Consider the following 14,177-nt stretch of genomic DNA (forward strand, 5'->3'; position numbering starts at 1 on the left):
TTAAATACCATTCTAAAATAATCTAAAATAATTAAATAATTTAAACATATTAAAAAAAAAACAATTTTAAGCATTTCACTCACAAAATACGTCAACAATAACTATTTTAATTACGATTAACATCTATTAATCAAAAAATATGTTTAAAAACTATTAAAAAATGGGGAGGAAAAAACCACTAACCAGTTACGGCTAAAACCCTTAACCCGCTCTCCAAACATCCAGGAACTGCAATAGTAACAATGATAGCCGCTAGAGGTTTGTGACGATTTTTATACCGGCTTGACGTTTTGGCTAAAATCCGTTCAGCCGAACGGGTTTCAGCCAAAACGGTACATACCATGTAGGCCCGTGAAACTACCACGTGTGTACGGGCGGAACTGTTATGGCCGAAACTGTTACGGCCAAAAGTGTTTTGGCCGAAATGGTGCAAGATATCAAAAATGGTGATAGAGCTTTGTGCTTTTACCCTTTTATTAGATAATTATTTAATCATTTCAAGTCTTGAATAGAGGATAATGACACTTAGTGTATTTGAGCTTAGTTTAAGGCTAATGTTTATATCAAGGGGCTCATTTAGAAACATGTAACAATTAAACCATATGGTAATGGAAAAGCTCAATGTAGGGAAACAAATTAAATGAAATAAATAAGTTTATGAGAATGCATATATAATTGAACATTATGTTAAGTATGGAGGGTTTAAATAAATTAGTTTTAAGACTGTAAATTAGGATAGTTGGATGTAGATATAATAGGGTTAATATGATGTAAGTTGTCGGGATGATGGGATTGGAGAATCAAGGATAAGGATGGATGGTGGATTAAAATAATAACTCAAATCTAGTTTTATCTAGTCAATAAAGCACATTGATAGATAAGAGTTACTAGATAGAATTGAATGCATGAAAAACCTGTGTAGATGTTGGATTTAATGTCAAGTGAATTTTATATTTGGCTTGAGGGAATGTTAGTTAGATAATGAATGTTGTGGATTCGATTGAAGATATTAGTAGAATATTAAAGTCGATAGAATATATATACCAATTTAAAAATGTAGTGTAGGAATAAAGCATTAGTTAGCTAGTATGTAATAAGGGTCAATAGGCATGTCATTGGTGGTAGCTCGTCAGCTCATGTACCCTATGTATAATTAATGATAATATGATTCATGTACACCACATTTTACTATGTTAGTTGCATGAAATGATGAATACATATATGTTAGAACAACAAGGTATGTTATATACAAACCTTATTTATACACTTGCACATAATCCTTGCATAAACAATTCATCTAACAAATTTAAATTGACACACTCAATACGATGGTGTAGTAAGATGTGTTTAAATACTAATCGTGAATTATTATTGAGTTAAGTACTTTGAATTGGCCCTTAGACTTACTAAGAGTTCCTCATTTTATGTTCTTACTAATTCATACTATGAAACTACTTTGAATCTTAACATGCTTTGATAATAATAATATTGATAGTGAGAAAGTGAGCTTATGGTGAATAATTACATGTAATAATGTAAAAAGTAAATGTAATAGTATAGTAATTAGTGATTAAAATAGTAAATGTAAAAGCATGGCAATGTAGCTAGATTAGTTAGTAGTTGATGAGCTAGATAGTTAGTAATTGTCTTTTGTTAGAGTGAGTTTAGTTTATGTATTGAAATAGTAATATTTGTGTTTAGGAAACTGTAATGAGTGCTAGTTTGGTGAGGAAGAAATGTTAATAGAATGCATAAGGATGACTAAATAGAGTAAAGAGGGAGAAAATGACTTAGTATTGGTCTAATCTTTGAGAGGACCTATAACTAGTAAGATATGGATGCAAGCACATGATACACATTTGGCACATAAAACAAATTGTTTAGTCCATAAGTTGTGTATAGTATGTGTTGAATAATGGATACTATCAATACAAGTGGCCCCTTCTCCATCATGTAGACTTTGAAGCTACCTTTGGGGCATATCTTTTCTAACTTCCAATGGTTAGATCTGATATAGTGTGGTAGATAAGTGCACATTTTCTTATTTGACTAAGGGTGCTCATGTGATGAGTACTAAATCTAAATTCTCTAGATATTTGTGTTTAATTGATTAAGATATACTACACTTCCACACCATATAATAATTTTCAAATTAATATATATTGTAATGATTAATGAATGTGTGTACATTGGGAATGAGGATAATATGTAATTCAGATCCCCTTCCCTTACATGCTAGACTCAAGACCTAGTCCATATGATACAACTGACACACCCTAATAGAATATTAGTATCAAAGGCTTGTTAGGATATGAATTACCTCACTAATTTATGAGTGTTGTATCTTGAACTTTCTCTTTTGACTCGTGATTCTAACTTGAACTAGACTATCATCCAATCTATTTGAAAACCACCTATGACTAAAATGTTACAACTAGATGACACTATCTACATGAGTCTTGAACTCCTATTCAATGATAACCATGTTTTACAATATGTAATTTCTTATGTGACTTCATAAGCTACAAAAAAAAAAAATGATTTTTTTTTTTGTGTTTTTGCTAGTAAAATTTAGGGCATGACACACGATCCACAATAAATTGAACAATACTAGATACTAAATTAATATGTATATCATTGTGCACATAAATGACAAAAATATATATCAAAATACATGTATCCATAGAAAAAATTTTACACAAATATATATCAAAGATCATGTATCCATAGACAAAGTACTTAAATATATATCAAAATACGTAGATCCATATTCAAAATGTGGCTGATCATGCCATCAAAATGTGTATAATATAAATTTTTATGTATACAATGTGGCATATGCCATCTCAAAATGTCTCATGATGCATCCTATGAAAACTATACTATCTTAGGGTTCTGGTGGATGATCAAAATGCAACCTCTTCACTGCACTAGGTGGATCAGATGCCTCCTATATAAACAAAAAAGAAAAACCTGAAGTTAGACTACTAAATTTATATGATTCTACATATCTAACATTGAATTACTCAATTGCATAATGATATTTTTTTTAATGGAGATTAATACTATCAAAATTTCACAATAAATACCTCTCTTGTAGACCTCCTATGCTAGTAAGGAGTCATCTCATATGCCCTCGACAAATCTGGTACCTCTTTGATTGTGGGTTGTATATGTTCAAATACCTTTGTTAGATGAATCTAAAATTTAAACTATAACATTATAATTCATAGCATGCTAAATTTATAAAATATTTAATCATGAATTCAAACTACAACTTACTATTGTAGTCTCCTCCTTAGGAGTGACTGGCCGCGTCATCAACTCTACATAATTGTCCCGTCGGACCTCATGTGCACTAGGAGTCTCCTATGAGATACAAAAAGTAGTTGTTAATATCATGAAAATCAGTTTTGAATTTATTTATGAAGATAAGGATAATAAAAAATAAATGATACTTATACATACAATGGGGCTCTCAGTGCGAATGGAAATCCTTGATGGTCTACGACGCGAAATCTATACAAGCTCATCACCAGTAGCAACACCCTATATACAATAAAGAATGTAATTAAATGGGATTACCGTAAATATTTTAAAAGAATGAATTGATATTTAATCAAATAGAAAGAACCTAATTACCTTTCCTTTGTCAGTGTGTGTTGGCTCACCCTCCGCACTTTGTCCCTCTGGGGACAGGTGCTACCTGCAAGATAAAAGAAATATTAGCAACCATATATGCTACAATATCAAATAGAAAAACAAATGCAAACAAAACATAATGTACCATACATGTCACAAGGCCAAATGAAATGGCCGAGAGCATGGCATCATCAATCTGTGTGAGCTCCTCCTTGGTCATCAACTAAACATGAATGAAGATCACATATATTTAAAAGTCAATATATGGCTTAAAAATTGAAATTACTCTATTATAAAAATTAACTTTAAATCACATATGTCATAACAAAAAATAATATACACATACCGACATCGAAGGAGTTCATGCCTTTGCATTCCCCTCCTCTCTCGCATTAGGGTCTGTAGCCTCTGCGTGCGTGTCTAGTGTATCCTCATCTAATACAAAATGATACTCAGGAAGATCACCTATGGGACCCAAGAAAATATTCTTGCATGTAATGCAAGTGTGAGGCACACAAACATGTGATAAGCTAGCTGATGATGAATTGGCACCAGCATCATCAACACGAGGAGGCAGGATTGACCTAGCCTAAGATATCATTCAGCTACTTAGCCTATGAATGGCTCTAATAGTCTAAGAGCTAGCCTCTATCATAATATCTAGATGCTACACTCAAGGAGGAGGGGAGATATCAGGTGGGGGGACAAAAGTGCCAGCTTTCTTTCACTAGAAAGAGGGTCTATCCTGAGGAGCTCCTAGTCCTAAGCCCATGTTGGGCTTCATGCTCCAATAGTTCACTTAAAGTTTCAACACAAATTCAGCATATAATTTTCTAAGGAAATAAAATTGTATGTCTAAATTTCCATGTGGAGGGATATCAAAGACCATCCACCAATGATCCCAAAAGTTTTCACGTATGGCAGCATTTGTGCACCATTTAATCGATAGTTTGGATTTTTTTGGGTCAACTCGTATACCCATTTTTGGGTTTGCTAAAAGGCTAGCCAAATTGTCTTTGCTTATGTTGAGGGCCACAACCTCATCATAATCCAAACCATCATCAAACATCTCGTGCATTTGATCATGCCAACGACGAGTGGCATTTTGTTGGTTTGTAAGGGTTTCAATGTTATCCACTATGGTATTTAACGTGGATAACATAGGAACCAATGTGGGTACATTATTATATGTTCTATTCAAACCTCTGAACTTGGTGAGATTTTCATTTATCAAATCCTCGATTCAAGGAGGGTTTTGAGGGGGTAGAGGATCATTTGGTAGACAATTTTGTGGGGGTAATAGATCGTTTGGTGGGGGGTTAAGAGGAATATTATTCCCTGCCTCAGTGTCATCATTCTGATCAGCCATTCCTATTGAATTGTGAAATGTAATACATATTAAAAAAAAAAACCTTAATTGTAAACTTTTTTTTCAAAAAAACCCTAGATTCAACTAAAACAAACAAAATCATGCTAAAATCTATTGAATTTAGATTAAAAATTAGTTTAAAAAACAAAAAAAACTTACCTTAATATTCGTTATCTGATTTTGTATCTGATATCCGGTCGTGTGCTAATGCTAGCCCTCGAAATGTGAGAAATAAGGGCCCACGGGTATATTTTTTTTTTTTTAATGTATGCTACAGGTATCGGATAATCGATACTATATCGGATATCCAATATTGGATCGAATATCCGATCTTGCCCATATCTTATATTTTATATATAAGATATATAACATATTTTATATTTTATATATAGCTTTGAAATATTATATTTTATATATATTATAATATAAAATACTATATTATATTATTATATTATTATAATATAATAATATTATTATAGTAGATTATTATAATGTATTATATTATATTATATTATTATAGTTTATAATATATTATACTTTAATTTTATTATATTATATTATAATATTAAATATTATATTATATTATTATAATATAGTATTATTATTATAGTATAATATTATATGATTATAATATAATAATAATATTATTATTATATTATAGTATAATTATTATTATTATAATAATATTATATTATATATTTAATAATTATTATATTATAGTATTATTATTATTGTTATATTATATTATATATTTAACAACAATATTATATAATAATATTATATTATAATTTATTATATTGTTATAATATAATGTTTTTATATTATTATAATATTATAATAATAATGTAATATAATTATCGGATATCCAATATTAGATCGAATATCCGATATGGCTCGGCCTTTCCTTCCAAGCTTGGTACCTGGATAGGTGGAAAAAAGTCAGAGCAAATTTTGAAGCGCTTTTAGACGTGTTCAAACTCTATTTTTTTCACATTGCCACTTTTTGGCACACCATGATCTTGCACATACCCTAAAATTTTAGAATTGTATAGTAGGTATTAGGGATTCTAAATAGAGTAAAATAAATAAATATGTATTTGAATAAGGTGAAAATGGATCTTTAACGATGCATAAGACATTCACCATTATTCATATATTTATTTTATTATTTAGAGTTGATAAGAAATAATTAATAGAAAATAATTGAAATTTGATAGGACAAGATACATACTTGGAAATAGAACCAATATGAAAATACCTATTTTTTGATGTACATGCACAGTTTCTAGAAAATATGCAAATCGTTCTAAACTCAAAATGTCAAAATGAAGAAAACAAAAAAATCTTTTATCTGTTTGAAGGGATTTCAAACTTGACCCTATTGACAAGGTAAAATTGTGCCCCAAAAAATTGACCTTGACCTTTTGTATTCTAATGAAAATTTTATTCACTAATCTCAGAAGTTTGCCAAAAAAGGGTATCTAAATATTCACTTCCATCTTCGATACAACACCTACATATACCTGAAAATAGGGTTTTGTGGTGGCTATATAGGGTTTTACCTTAGTCAAACTCCTATTTGTGTGATTTCCACCTCCACAAATAGCTAAATGTAATAGAATGCATGTGTGTATTGAATGTGTAATGCCAAGATCTAATCTACTTGATTAAAACCCTAGCATGAATATATATGTATATGAATGAGAAAAAAATGCATAGATTTAAATTAGACAAGAAAGAATACCAAGCCCCCAAAAGCTTAAGTACTCCTACCATACTCATAATCCATAATTATTACCCCATGATTATATCTTTGAATGTTTGAATATCAATAATGGCAGATCAAGAAATATTGAATCTCTCTTGCTCTTAAGTAAATGTCCACAAAGGTATAAAAATGCTTCATATCCACAATAGCTTAATCTTCTATATCATTCTCTTGCAATCTTACATCTTCATAAGATTATCTCTTGACTGTACTTTTTGTGTTCATGTTGTCTCTTCTCTAGTTCATGTCTAGTTGTCTCTTAGTTGTAAAAAGATGCAAATGAGAGTCTTTATGTAAAGGCTTCAAAGTGATGCTCTAAGAGTAATGCATGTAGAACCAGAATCAGTATGCAAAGAACATTAACAAATGAAGTAAACATTCACAAACCAAAAACTAAATTCACATATATGCTTAGACTAAGAAAGAAAATAAGAAGTGCAAAACCTCACAAGAGAAAACACTCCATGCTTTCTTGATTCTGTAGATGTGTCCTTTTGCTGTGGATGTATGCTCAAGATGCTCAAAAGCTGCTTCAATGGAGATGGGTAATGGCAAATTGGTAGCTTTGTGAGCTCTCAATTTGGCATTATAAGGGTATGGTTGATGGCTTTGGTTCTCAAAATAGCATGGTAACTTTAGCTCAAAGATTGTTGATGAAATGGCTTGGGATGGGATTCAATTTATAGGCTAAGGGGTAGAGGGATGGAGGGCTTAGATGCAAGGATGGATGAAGGCTTAAGGAGGGCTAAGATGCACTCAAAGGGGAGCACATGGATTGTGCTTGTTTAGCACCAATGGGAAGGTGACACTTGTCACAAGGAGGATGAGTGTGAGAGGGTAGGGTTAAGGGTTGGTTAAAGTCATGATGAGTGGGGTTGAGTATGTAAGAGGGATGTAAGAGGAATGAGTGTGGAAGAGGGAAGAGTGTGGAAGATGGGTGTAAGAGTCATGAGTGGGTTTGTAAGAGTCTTTTATGTTTTGTAAGAGCACTCATGACTTAGTGGTTGGGTTTTTTGAGGGGAGACTTTGTTTTGGATTAGGAAAGTCTTAAACTTGTTTAAGGAATGTGACAACATTAGGGGGTGGATTAGGCTTGGGTTTAGGATTAGATTAGGGATGTTAGAGATGTGCAAGTGGATGGCATTAATGAGGGTGGGTGAGTTAGTGGCTAAGCTTGGTTAGTATGGGTGGATGGGGTGGATTAGGCTAAATGGAGGATTAGAGATAGGTTAGGGGTTTTTGAATTTGAGGATTTCATTTATCAAATAGATTTATTTAATAAATGGGGATTTTTGGAATTAGATAGAAGAATAAGATTTAATTGATAAATAATAGATTATTTGATTTATCAATTAGGACTATAGATGATTAATTAAATTAATCAACTAGGGGATGACAAAGGATTAATTAAATATAAATTTAATTAATAATGCCTTTTTAGATAACTAAATAGGATTACTAAAATAGTGTAATCAAATTTAGGTGTCTACAATGCAAGGACCCATAATTCAAATTTCACCTCAAATAATGGTCCAATAAACATAACCAACTATAGAGGGAAAAGAATTAAATGAATCTTGTATTAATCCCTTCTATATTGGAATTTGAAAACCTAACATATATTTCAAAGCCCTCCGGGACCAAAAATAAAAAATGGGATCAAACACCTAGATAAGTTGCTACGTGAAGGTTGACCTTGACCTTTCCCTAGGTTAGGGTCAACCTAGTTGACCTTTCTCAAGATCAAGGTCAACCTAGGAATGATCATCAAGAAAAGTAAAGAAAGGGATTCTAAGAATACCTGAAAACCTAGAGATGATGTTGGAATACGATTAAATTCCCAAAATAGAAACAAAGTCCTATATTCAATATAATAAAGGTGATGAGGACCTATTCCTAAGTCCTACCTAGAAAATAGAGCCATAGAGAATTGAAATTGCAGAGAGTCTTCGAGATTCTAACCCTAATTTCTATTAAAATGAAGGATTCAAGTGTACAATACATCCTAAATACAAATATATCATGATAAATGTACTAAAAGAGGGTGATAAACCTACTACAATGAAATTTATTCAATTTTAAGATGATACATGTAGCCCCTACTTTAGCTTAGATATGACACTATGTGAATATGCAAGATGAAGTAAGAAAACATCATAGTAAATAAAAAGGATATAAACGAGTCCTCGATGTAGAGATCCTACAAAAAATTGTCAGAACCTACAACATACAAGGTTAATGAAAATTCATAAACTACCTAGATCTTACTAAATTGCAATTGATAAGTACATAAATCCCCTTATGCCCTCCTATTTCAATTTTCTACTTCGAAAGGGTGAAATAGGGTGATAAGGATAACTTTAAGCCCTAAATATGAAATTTATTAAAAAGATCTTTCTTAATCCGAATATAGTGATTGAAATTATTCCTAGATTGATTCAAGGATTTAGGTATTTGAATCATGTTTTTGATGCCATTAACAACACAAAAAATGGAGTTATCGACCTCAAGTTATGATGAAATGAGTGAATGTCTATCTAAATGCATGAGATAAGAGGAATGCAAGTTTACCATGAGTAAAATATAAAAGGAAACATAATTTTACCTATAAATAATAAAAATTAAATCATATTTACTCATTCTTACCATTTTTAGAATCAAAATGAGGAAACAAGATGCCAAGGAGAGAAGACCTGCAAGCAGCACTCGTGGAGCTATTGTGATAGTGCCTGACTACTATACAACCACTTCCTGAGGTGAGGTCTCTGTTGTTTTGATTGTGTACTTTACAAATATGTGATTTATGTAGTCAAGATTGACCTTGTCCCACAAATGTTGACATATACTGTTCGATTTGCACTTATTCTAGGATGAGTTCATCTTTGACCCAAAAAGGTCAACCTTGACCTAGTAAGGTTGACCTTGACCTAGGCAAGGTTGACCCTCACCTAGGCAAGGTGAGTTTACAACTTTGATAACAAAGAATACAGATTTGATATTCATCCTTTCTTTCAAGACAAGGTTTGTCTCTGAGAGCACCCCTTCAAGAAGTTTCTTTTTACCATCAGAGTGAGACTATATAAGCTTGATGGAGAGGATATATAGTGGATGAGAGATGTAGGGCTATACTGGGTAGTATTATTACCATAGATCACACTACATTAAGCCATGCTATCAGATCTTAAAGATAGGTGGGATGAGGATACATGATCCTTTCACCTTCTCTCAGGAGAGATAACAATTACATTAGAGGATGTCTATAAGATCCTATGGCTTCTAGTCTAAGGTGAAACCATCAAACCTAGAACCCAATGAGTTTGTGAGGAGATCCTTCCAAAAAAGGAGTACTACTTGGGACATGTTCTAGGGATGCAGACTCGATCAAATCATGTCCTTCTACCATCCATAGTATCAAACCCTACTCCTCTAATACAAAGAGTGATTCTTGGTATAGTATCCTTGGTTGTGTTACCCAACTCGAAGGGTATCATATTTTTGACACTATTTACTCACATTTTATGGAGGATGGAGACTTAGAGGACTCTATTCTCTTAGGCTCACCATAGGCTAGCTCAACTATACTATGAGTTGTGTAAATTTGTGAGATATTGGAGAGAGAGTCTATCTATATGCACTTTTCTATAGATTTGGTTGTTTGATCACTTTACATGTATATGTCCATAGGGTATCCCAGTGATGGTAGATGTGAGCATTGCTAGAGTTTTTTCTTATCCATTGAATAATTCTTGGTAGTTTCAAGATATCTTGTTCTAGAGAGTATCTCTAGACTGCATTCCTAGTGTAGATGTGATATGGAGACCCTACTGTTAGATGACAGAGTGACTTGATACATCATTCTAGATGAGATAATCACAATGGAAAAAGTTTCTAGAGAGTCATCTAAACCATATAGTGGTGCCATAATACTATGATTGTGTGATGAGATAGTTAAGGATAGTACAAGGAGTCCGTAGAGGACTACCTTGCTATGTACATCTAATGAGGTATTATTAGAGACTCAATGCCATACACTGACCATCAACAACAAATACTGCGGATAGGTAAGGATAGTAGAAGGAGTCCCTAGAGGAGTACCTCACTATGTACATCCAACAAGGTATAATTAGAGACCCAATGCCATACATTGAAAATCAAAAACAAATATAGAAGTAAGATAGTGATTTTGATGATACAAAGGATATAGAGGTACCCTGAGATGTAGCCTACTTAGGCATGAGCTGAGATTACATTACGTACTAGAGTCCATAGGAGTCTCATCCTATCTTCCCTAAGGATTATCCTACAGGTGATCTAGGTGCTTTAGAGAGGACACACCAGGATGATGGTACAACAAAAGAGGATGAGGAAATTAGAGATGAGGAGGAACACATCTCTAAGAGAGATCCCATGGAGGAGAAGAGAGAGGAGAGAGAAGAGGATAGAATAGATGAAAAAGAAGAGGAAAGAGAAGAGGAGATGTCCGCAACTAATAATATTATTGTAGATGAACCCATTTATCACATATCACAACTAAGATCTTGATGAATGTCACATGCCCATATAGAGACACCACCAGTGAGAGCTAGACATAGGGAGCATGGAGAGAGTATTCACTCTATGCCCCCACCATCCAAACCTTTCAATGATGTCCAAGAGGAAGAACCAAGTATGAAATATGATTAAATATGTAATTTATTTTGAAAAAAGTATAAAATTGATAAATATAACCTTTACTCTATAGCTAGCATCGTTGAATGGATGAGTTTTGTATCTAAGGTTCTCAAGGATACATGTATATTCTATCGACTACCAGTGGGTGAGTGACAATCCTCCCTAGGCTACAGAGATCCAAACATGCATGCCAATATCTTTGTATTTTTCTAATGAGAGTTAAGGATGTGTAGGGAAAGGGAGGAGAAACTGATAGTTGAGCTACCAAGTGCCTGAGAATGCTCACGTAGTATGAGCATATCCAGTAGCCACACATGGACAAACAAATCTATTACCTCCCATTATAGGCTAGAGAGATCTAGTAGCCATTGTCCATTAGAGTGCAGTGATAGGCATAGTGTGTTGGAATTATAGATGGAGTAACTGAGAGTGGGCGTGAATCAGTTACCACAGAAACAAATCCACAGATCCCTTAGATGTCTTAAATAACTAGTTACAATTGATACTCTGTAAACACCATAAAAATGCTGTAACTTGATACATTAATTGATTAATAATCATCTAGAATTCATAATTATTAATATCCATGAAAAGGTTAAATAAAATGAACACAAGAGACACCAAATTTAATGTGGAAACCCAATATGGGAAAAATGACTAAGTAACTAGCTACCAATTTTTCACTCTTTTGAAGTGAGCCCTATTAGGAGCCAACCTTGTTAAAGGTTACAATACACTCTATTAGGTGTGACCCTATTAGAGGATTTAATCACCCTATTAGGAGTGGCCTTGCTAGAGGTCTTTAGAAAAATTCAACTGAACTGTCACATTGTTAGAGGATTTACAAAAATGGCTATTAAACCAACTCTGTTAAGAGATTTGAAATCACTACTACAATGGTTACAAAGTAACAATGAATTCACCTAAATAAGATGCAACTAAATTTTTTGATAACACGTCTCCATTATGCACTATTAGATCCTTCTTGATCAAATATAGCTATTCTGCTCCTCAATGATCTCTAATCATCTCTCAAAATTTTCTCTTAGTCCTTCTTTCTCATTCCCATTCATCACACTCTTAGAATTTTTAGCTTGACCTCTTCTATATACCATTTAGATTATCAAGCCAGCTCAATCACAAGTTACATTTACCAATAAACCATATATTAGTTGGCTACAAATATTATATTAAACAAATAAACTTTATTTCACAAAATAATGAAATCCTTCACTGGTCGATCCTGCTCGGTAAATACTGCTTCCAGAAATAATTTCCTAAGTTAACTGTCTTAACTAGGTTAACACTACAAAAGCTGCAAAATTCTTTGGTTGCCGAGTTAACTTGGTAAGAACTAGATTTCCTTCACTATCCATGAAATCTCGGTTAGAAATGCTTCTTGTACTATTTTCTTTTGATGACCGAGTGAGCTCGGTAACAACTAAATTTCCTTTTCTGAACCTTGAAAGCTTGGTAAAAACCATTTCCTGCATTATTTTCTCTTGATGACCACTTTGCTAAACCTTGAAAGCTCAGTAGCAACTGTCTATGCAAGGTACAGCCTAAGAATGCTCAGTAGACACTATAAACCTTCTTTGCTAACCTTCTGAACTTGGTAACCTTTATCTTTTGCCTTGCTGACCATATGAGCATGGTAGACTCTGACTGAACTGATATGACATTTGTGTAACATCAAAGACAACACACAATTGAACAATTGTATCCAATAATCTCCCTCTTTGGCATTGATGACAACACAACATGTCATAGCAGAATGAAATTTGAAAATGGGTTTAAATAGATCTTTATTCTACAGAAATCTCCCTCTTTCATAATAGTCTCTCCCTCTTACTCAAGATCTCATTTTCTTGCAAATTTTAGAGAGATATAATAGTATACTCTCCCTCTTTGACAACACATGCCAAAGAGAACAAAAATCAAATGAATAGCATTGTACCTAATGTACTAATTCATATACAATATTTTCATTACTTTGCTGCATCAACTGATACATCTTCAATTTTGTTCCTATTGATGCATCACTAAAACTATATTTTAGTGAGCTTCAGATAGGGGAATGACCCCTAACTTACCTCTTAGATACAAGAATGCATACTTAGGTAAAGCTTTTGTGAATATGTCAGCAATTTGTTCTTTTGTATGGACATATTCCAATCTCATTTCCTTTTCTTATACCAATTCTCTAACAAAGTGATACTTTATAGCAATATGCTTGGTTTTTTAATGCATCACTAGATTCTTGGATATGTTGATTGCACTTGTATTGTCACAAAACATAATAATAGGTTCTTTGATTTCTTACTTCATACCTTCCAATAATTGTTTGAACCATACAATGTTTGAGTAGTTTACTGCTGCTACAACATATTCAGCCTTTGCTATGGACCGGGATGTACAGTTCTTCTTTTTACTTGTCTAAGAAACCAACCTCTTTCCAAGAAAGAAAGCTCCTCCACTTGTACTCTTTCTATCATCAACATTCCTTTCCCAATCCACATCAGTGAACACATTTGAATCTCGATTTTCTCCAAGTTTATACCATAATCCATAATCTTTAGTTCTTTTTAAATATCTAATGATCCTTTTGATTGCCATCATATGATTTTCTTTTGGTTTTGCTAAGAATCTTGCCACAATTCCTACAACAATGGAAATGTTTGGTCTTGTATGTACTACATACTACAACTTTCCAATCATAGATCTACA

This window comes from Cupressus sempervirens, chromosome 5 (genome assembly GCF_028749045.1).
Source record: "Cupressus sempervirens isolate cs-2001-9-10 chromosome 5, ASM2874904v1, whole genome shotgun sequence".
In the NCBI taxonomy this organism is placed as follows: Eukaryota; Viridiplantae; Streptophyta; class Pinopsida; order Cupressales; family Cupressaceae; genus Cupressus; species Cupressus sempervirens.